Source organism: Hemitrygon akajei, chromosome 15 (assembly GCF_048418815.1).
Source record: "Hemitrygon akajei chromosome 15, sHemAka1.3, whole genome shotgun sequence".
Taxonomy (NCBI): domain Eukaryota; kingdom Metazoa; phylum Chordata; class Chondrichthyes; order Myliobatiformes; family Dasyatidae; genus Hemitrygon; species Hemitrygon akajei.
The window spans coordinates 54390601-54398547 of NC_133138.1; the positions used below are offsets into that span (position 1 = coordinate 54390601).

General features: G+C 40.2%; 1 protein-coding gene across 5 annotated transcripts in view; it reads right to left on the minus strand.

The window, feature by feature from the left end:
- Nucleotides 1–7947, minus strand: part of unc5a (unc-5 netrin receptor A) — a 607644-nt gene that overhangs the window by 121752 nt on the left and 477945 nt on the right. The window lies entirely within an intron of this gene.

Genomic DNA, 7947 nt, shown 5'->3' on the forward strand with positions numbered 1-7947 from the left:
CTTTCCTATTATATTCACTGTTACTGGATTGAAAGCTTAGAACTCCCTATGCACCAGAGATTGAGAGTAACTTTCACCAGAGGGTCTACGGGGTACAAGAAAGTTGTTTAAGAGATACATACCAAAAAAAACCAAATACAAAAGACAAAATATCTGCTCCTTTTAAATGATGCATTTTTCAATATATGAGGCAAGAATATAAAGCTGCACAGAGTCAATAGTGATAGATTACACTCCTGGCTGATTGTGGCAAGAAGAACAGTAAATAAAATTAGATAAACAAAGCACGAGCAGTCTTCTCAGACTACATGAATATCCATATCTCCATAATTTGAGAAGGAGTATCTATACTGTTAAAGAGTACCTCTGCCGTCAGAACTAGGCTGGTAGGAATTTCGGATTGACATTTTCTTAAAGCAGCAACGTTTTATAACCCCAAATGTGCTCTACACAAAACTTCATTTCTCATTTTGCTATGTAATATTAAATTGTACTTATCAGTTTTCAACTTTCTGGATATGCTTAATGTGATTTTACACACTTTAGATAATGTGAGGAATGTACAAAACTGTATATTACATTAGCACTGCCCATTACATGTCACAAGTACTTCTTTTTAACATTTGCAGAGTATTTGTGAGTATAATAAATACAGTTTGAACTAAAAGAAAAAAGTTACCCAATCTTGCTTTTCTGTCAATAATTTAGAAAAATTATAAAAAGGTTTTGGTACTTTGCAATTATTGTTTTATTCTGACCTAATTTATAAATATGAAGCTATTTGTATTTGAATTAATTTGTTTGCCATGCACAATAAAAGCATTATGTTGGAATTATTCACAAATAGAAGTTGTAAATCATCAGCTTATACATCAGCTACATACAGAATGATGCATTTTGACACGATCTGATTATTATTTTCCAAAACACAGTATAAATTTGTAAAGGTTCTAATTATTACATTGTAAAAACAATACCATTTTGTTGAGAAGTGACTTTAAACCTTAAAAGAAACAAATCTGGAAGCACTTTGTGACTTTTAATACAGGGTTACAATTGTCACTCCAGGAGTACAAAGGCATTTCAAAGTAAAAATGGAAATATAAATAAGTTGTTCAGTTCACTTCCCAGAAACATCAAGAACTTCTTTCCTCCTACTCACCTGCAAATTTTCAATTACCTATGCAGATGCTTGGCAGTTCAGCATTACCTATCTTCAAGTGCTTTCCACACTCTTGCCCTCGAGCAGTGGTTCAGCTTTGAAATTAATTCTGGCTGATTTTTGATTCTGCAACCCACAGAGCAATGAGGCCAACTGCAGCATCTGTGCTAAAGTCCCAATTAAAATCATCAGAATGTGGCTGTCCTCTTGTTTCTCCAATTGATCCACTTCCATCATTTATAACAACATCAGAGCCAAGCAGTTGCAATTATAACGATGATGTTGATTTCTATTTGCTAATAGTGGAGCCATTTTGTCATGGTTTGTGGCTGTTACTAATGCAGCCTACTGCCCTAGTGATCCAGCAACACCAGGTTGACTGCAGCACATCAAATTCTAGAGTCTCACACAAGTAGAAAGAAACTCCTCCGCATCTCTTATGTGCAGCTGTAACTACATGGCGTGCTGCCTGAAAAACAGAGCCATTGCCTGGGCACAGCAAACATTTTGATTTGATGATTGTAGCTCTCTTACCCTGTAGTACAGTTTGGACTCAGGATTGCATTTTTGCATGCTGTCTACCGTGCAAGATTTTTCACATACACATAGATGCGCCTTTCAAAAATATTGAGTGAATCGCTCTATCATAAAACCTTTAACTCACTATCTTTGCTGGCTAAAGTTCTAATTTATGATTCTCAATGACTGACTAACTTTGCAACTTCCAGATACATAATTGTTATATCTAATGACATCAATGAAACATTCAAAAAACAAAACTCTCCCTTAAACTATGCAGGCTGCTTTTCAGATGTTTTGAGTGCAACAGACCCTCTGCTTACCTGAAAGCTGAGCCCTTCATAAGCAGAAGATCAATAGCAGAATGATACAAGCATCCTTTTGTCAGGGTGGAGAGGAAGAGATGGAGAGCAGATGTATACTCTCTCCATCCATTACACTTCAAGTGGAAGTCACTCCCTTTTACGTGGCCATCTTTCAGCTGTGGTTGAGTATAACTTCTAAGGATTTGGTTTAGGAGGCTGAGCAGGTAGCAGCAGGTAAGGTTTTCTTTAGCATCATTTTTCCAATTAGAAAAGCTGGGATGTTACTTAGGGGAGTGGTATGCTGCTCCTGCAGGGTGTGGGAGATCAGGGAGACTGCCAGTGTCCCTGAAGATTCCTATAGGAAGGTTGTACCCCTAGAGGAGCAGCTCCTGACTGTCTGCGTGAAGTGACTGAGTTTCGGAAGAATATGGCGCCAGCAAACAACGTGACCTAGGGCGACAACCTCCAGAAACTATTTCTTTCACTTCTTGTACATCCTCTTTTTCTTTCAAAAGTGGTTCTGCTACTGTTGGAGTCTGTAATCTATATTTTGGTGGTGTGCTGTCAGGCTGATTGAGCAAACTGGCACTTCGCTGTCACTAAGGTTGTTCGGTGAAGCATGAAGCCTTGAGGCTGAGAAGCTGGGGTGGAAGCCCCTGATTAATTCCATTTCGAACTGATCTCACTGAGGAAGATTGAAATCATCAAGACAAGAGAGGAAGGTGAGCGGATGTTCAGCATCATCTACCAGCCTGTCTGCCGGAGGAAGGTGTCTGCACGTCTCTCCCTCTCGCTCGCTGCTCCTGGAGGAAGGTGTCTGCACGTCTCTCCCTCTCGCTCGCTGCTCCTGGAGGAAGGTGTCTGCACGTCTCTCCCTCTCGCTCGCTGCTCCTGGAGGAAGGTGTCTGCACGTCTTTCCCTCTCGCTCGCTGCTCCTGGAGGAAGGTGTCTGCATGTCTCTCCCTCTCGCTCGCTGCTCCTGGAGGAAGGTGTCTGCATGTCTCTCCCTCTCGCTCGCTGCTCCTGGAGGAAGGTGTCTGCACGTCTTTCCCTCTCGCTCGCTGCTCCTGGAGGAAGGTGTCTGCATGTCTCTCCCTCTCGCTCGCTGCTCCTGGAGGAAGGTGTCTGCACGTCCCTCCCTCTCGCTCACTGCTCCTGGAAGAAGGTGTCTGCAATCGAATGGTCTCTCTCTCCCTCGATGCTGTTGGAGTCCTGGGTATTGGACAAGGTTTAATTGTGATGTGGTTTGTGGACTGGACTCTGTAGTTCACGTCATGAAGTGTTCCTGATCGCTCCTTTTTTTTGTTGCTAGTTTGGCCAAATTTGATCCTGGCAGCCTGCAGACAATGAAGGACATTGCTAGACTGTAGACACAAGAGGTACTGCAGATGTTGGAAATACACAGAGTGCTGGAGGAGCTCAGCAGGTCAGGCTGTCTGATTTATGTTCTAAGTTTTTCACTCATTCTTTTTGCCTTTTATAGGATGTGTTTGTTCTTGCGCATGGGGGGGGGGGTTGATGTTTATCTTTGAATGGGTTCCATAGTTTTCTTTGTTCTGTGGCTGTCAGTGGGAAAACAAATCTCAGGGTTGTATACCACAAACATACTTTAATAATAAGTGTATGAATCTTTGGGGTGGAGTTGGACATACTTAGAATCATCCAGGATGCTTAGAGCACCTTAGTTAAAAGTTTTAGTGCAGGAGTCACATCTCAGGTACAAGCTGTAGATAGTTGGGTGATCACCAGGAGAGGTAAGGGGCCAAGACAGACCACGCAGGATCCTGTCGAAGCCATTCCTCTCAGCAACGTTTGGATGCCGAGGGTGGCATATCAGGACTTTGCAACAGCAGCCAAGTTGGTACCACTGTAGCTGGTTTCTGTGGTTCAGCAGGGAAAGGCACACAAAACAAAGTAATAGTGATAGAAAACTCAATAGTTAGGAGAATAGACAGGAGATTATATGGCTGTGAGAGGGTTGCCTCCTAGGAGCCAGAATCGAAGGTCTCGTAAAGTGACTGAAGAACATTCTCGGGGGGAAGATGAGCAGCCAGAGGTTATGGTGCACATTAATGCCAATTATATCAATAGAAAAGTGGAAGAGGTTTGTACAATAAGTATAAGGGGTTAGGGAAGAGGCTGAAAGGCCGGACCACCTCAAATATAGTCATCTTTCAATTACTTCTTGTACACTACATTAGTTAGGACAAGAACAGAAAGGTAGACGAGGTGAATGTGTGGCTGGGGATGTGATGCAGGTAGCAGGGTTTCAGGTCCTTGGATCATTGGAACCTCTTTTGGGACAGGAGTGACCTGTACAAGAGGGGCGGGTGCTACTCAGGAGGCTTTAGACTAGTCTGGCAGAGGGATGGGTGCCAGAGTACTGTCAGAAAGTGAAGGGATTGAGAGGAAGGTATGTGGCATAACCAGTAAGAACAAGCTGGAGCTAAGCAGCGGACACAATAAGACAGATGGGTTGAAGTGTGTTCAGTTTAATGCTAAGAGTATTAAGGGTAAAAAACTTAGAGATTGGATCAGTATACGGACCATGAGGTTGAGAGAGGGATGGAAATGGATAGTTAATGTTCTGGCATTTTGATATTTTAGAAAAGGTAGAGAAGGAGGGATAATTTCACAGCAATTTCCATGGAACCATAATGGAGGCATGGAGGCCTTATCCATTGAGTCTTTATAAGTAGAATTAAAAAACAAAAAAAGGTCTGATTAGACTGTATTGCAGACACCCTCAATAGTGACTGGGACATTGAGGCACAGATATTCAAGTAGATTAAGGGAGAGAGTAAAAACAATAGGATTGTTGTAGTGATTGACCTCCACTCCCTAATGTAGACTGGGACCTTCTAAGAATTTGTTAGGTGCATACAAGAGGGTTTCTTAAATCAATATGTAGATGGTTCAACAAAAGGAGGGGCTTTACTGGACCTGGTGTTGGGTAATGAGCCTGGCCAGGTCACTGACCTTTCAGCTGGAGGACAGTTAGGGAAAAATGACCACAACTACTTACATCTTAAGATAGCCCAATGGTAAGGAAAAGTATAGTCCTTGCAGGAGAGTATTACATCAGAGCAGGGGAAATTATAAAAAAGCACATGGAATCTATGGTAGTTACTTGGAACCAGCTGTTTTTGGACAAGTCCACATCACACATGTGGAGAGTGTTTAAACACCAACTGCAGAGTGCAGGATAGGTACCTTCCCATACAAAGAAAGGACAAGGATGGCAATTAGGGAACCTTGGTGGTGAATTTAGTAAAGAAAAAAAAAATACATGGAAGTCTTAGGAAGCTAAAATCAAACTGAGCATTTGGGAATTATAAAGAGGCCAGCAGAGAGTTCAGGAGGGATTTAGCAAAGCCGGAAGGAGTCATGGAAAAAGTCCCTGGAAAGCAGACTTAAAGAGAATCCCAAAGCATTCTACACATACATTGAAAGCAAGAGAATAACTAGAGCACAGATGGAACCACTCAGGGATAAGGCAGGAAAGTTTAACCGGGCCAAATGTGGAGTGTTGCACTTTGGAAGCTAAAATGTAAAGGCCAGTACATGGTTAAAAGCAAAACACTTAACAGTATTGATGTGCAGAGGGGTTCTGATGCCCATGTCCATAGTGCCCTGAAAGTAGCTACACAGGGTTAATAGGGTGATTAAGTTAGCATTTGACATGCTTGCTTTTATTTGTTGAAGAACTGAACTCAAGAATTGGGAAGTTATGTTTCCGCTTTATAAAATATTATTTAGGCTGCATCCAGAGTATATCGTTCATTTCTGGTTAAGCTATTAAATGAAGGAAGTCAAGGCTTTGGAGAGGGTGCTGTCTGGATTAGAGGACATGTTCTAAAAGGAGAAGTTGGACAAATATGTTATTTACTTTGGAGTGGTGGGGACTTGTGAAATCCAACAGAGATTATGAGAGGCATAGATATAGTGGACCGCCAGTATCTTTTCCTTAGTGTTGAAATGTCTAATGTAAGAGGCCATGTATTTTGGTTCAGAGCGGGCAAGTTCAAAGGGGATGTGCGGGTCAATTTTTTATTTTACAGAGAATGTGGTAGGTGCCTGGAAATGCACTGTCAGGGGTGGTGGATGCAAGTATGATAGGGGTGTTCAAGAGGCTCTTAGATAGGCATATGAATGTGCAGAAAATGGAGGGATACAGATATTGTGTAGGCAGAAGGGCATTTGATTACTAAATTAATTAATTTGGCATGATTTTGCTGGCCAAAGAGTCTGTTCCTGTATTGTATTTTCTATGTTTTATGTTCAACGTCTAATTGCCTAGGAAAGTTATTCTATTTGTCTTATTAATAAAGTGTCAATTTGAAAGTGCATAATTTATATTAAATTCCCAGAATATGTATAATCATTAATAGATTAGTAAACAACTCCCCTCCCAGAAGTAAATAACTGAATATTTTGTTAAGTTGTGATTGTTGGCTGAAAAAATCTATATTCACTGTTAGTATCTCCTATATCTTTCTTGCTGAATTATTCCTTTAGTTTCCATTGATCCAAAAACACTTTTAAAGCAGCAATAAGTGGGTTTCAATTGAGGGTAAGTAAATATCAAAAGCTTTCTCAATCACAGCAAACTATAAATGTCTTGTTAAATTCTTTGTCTTAGAAGGTTGGTGACTTTTTACCAATGACAACGCCTTACTGAGAAATCTGAATAAGGATTTACTTTTACTGCTGCAATAGCATGTTATAAAAGAATCACGCTCACGTATAAAACTCCGCTGGAAGTGTTCCCTTCACCATCAGATTTCTAAACGGTCCATGAAACCATGAATTCTTCCTCACTATTTTTGCTCTCTTATTTCACTACTTTTTTAAATTTTATATTTTATGTATTTAACTATTTAGAGATACAGCATGGAACAGGCCAATGAGTTGCACAGCCCAGCAATCCACCCATTTAACACTAATATAGTTAATTCACAATGACCAATTGATCTACCAACTGCTACATCTTTGGACTGTGGGAAGAAAGCAGAGCACCCTGAGGAAACTCATGCGGTCACGTGGAGAACATACAAACTCCTTACAGACGGTGCTGGAATTGAACTCCAAATTCCAGAATGTCCCAAGCTGTGATAGGGTTGTGCTAATTGCTACACTACCATGGTGATCTATATCACATTGTGATTTATAGAATATTTTATGTATTCCACTGCACCGCAGCCACAAAACACTAATTTCACGATATATATCAATAAAAATAAACCTTAGTCTGAACTGTGATTATAGGTATATATTAAGGTGAAACAACATGAAATTGTAATTGTAGTTATTGCTCAAATGAAATGTGCTTATAACATCTTTCATTTTAATACTAGAAATAAAAACACATTGATTTCAAGCAAGATTAATCCAATTCCTCTAATGAAAGATGCAATTATATTTTTACTGGGGTTTTTACAGCCAATATATCATCCAAAATTACTTAAGAGGTCAAGAATTCTTCTTGATATAGCATGAATATGTAGCAAACGTCTCGTGAAGATTTTTTGTTTCCCCCATTCTTATTCTCTAAATTCTTTCACTAGAGCAAACTTTTTTCCAATTTGTTTCTGTTTCTTGTGCATCCCTCTTTTCCTGCCCTTCACTTAGAGTAGCTGTGCCTTCACATTTCTGGTGCCTTAGGAAAAAAAGTCAATTTTCTTCATTTTTACTGACTCTGATTCTCGCTCCCTCTCTGTCTCTGTATCTCCCATCTCTCTCCCTGTCTGTCTCTTCTCATCTTCCTCTCTTTCACATGCACACATACAAATACCAGAACTTAATATATTCATTAAAACTGTTTGCAATGCCATCTATATTTCAATCAACCTCTAGTTTGTTTCTGAGTCAGACTTCTGTTGTTCTAGTCCCAGTCAAGAACTGAACATAAATACCTGTTCTGAAACTTCAGTACGATAGGGAATACTGCTTAATCAAAGG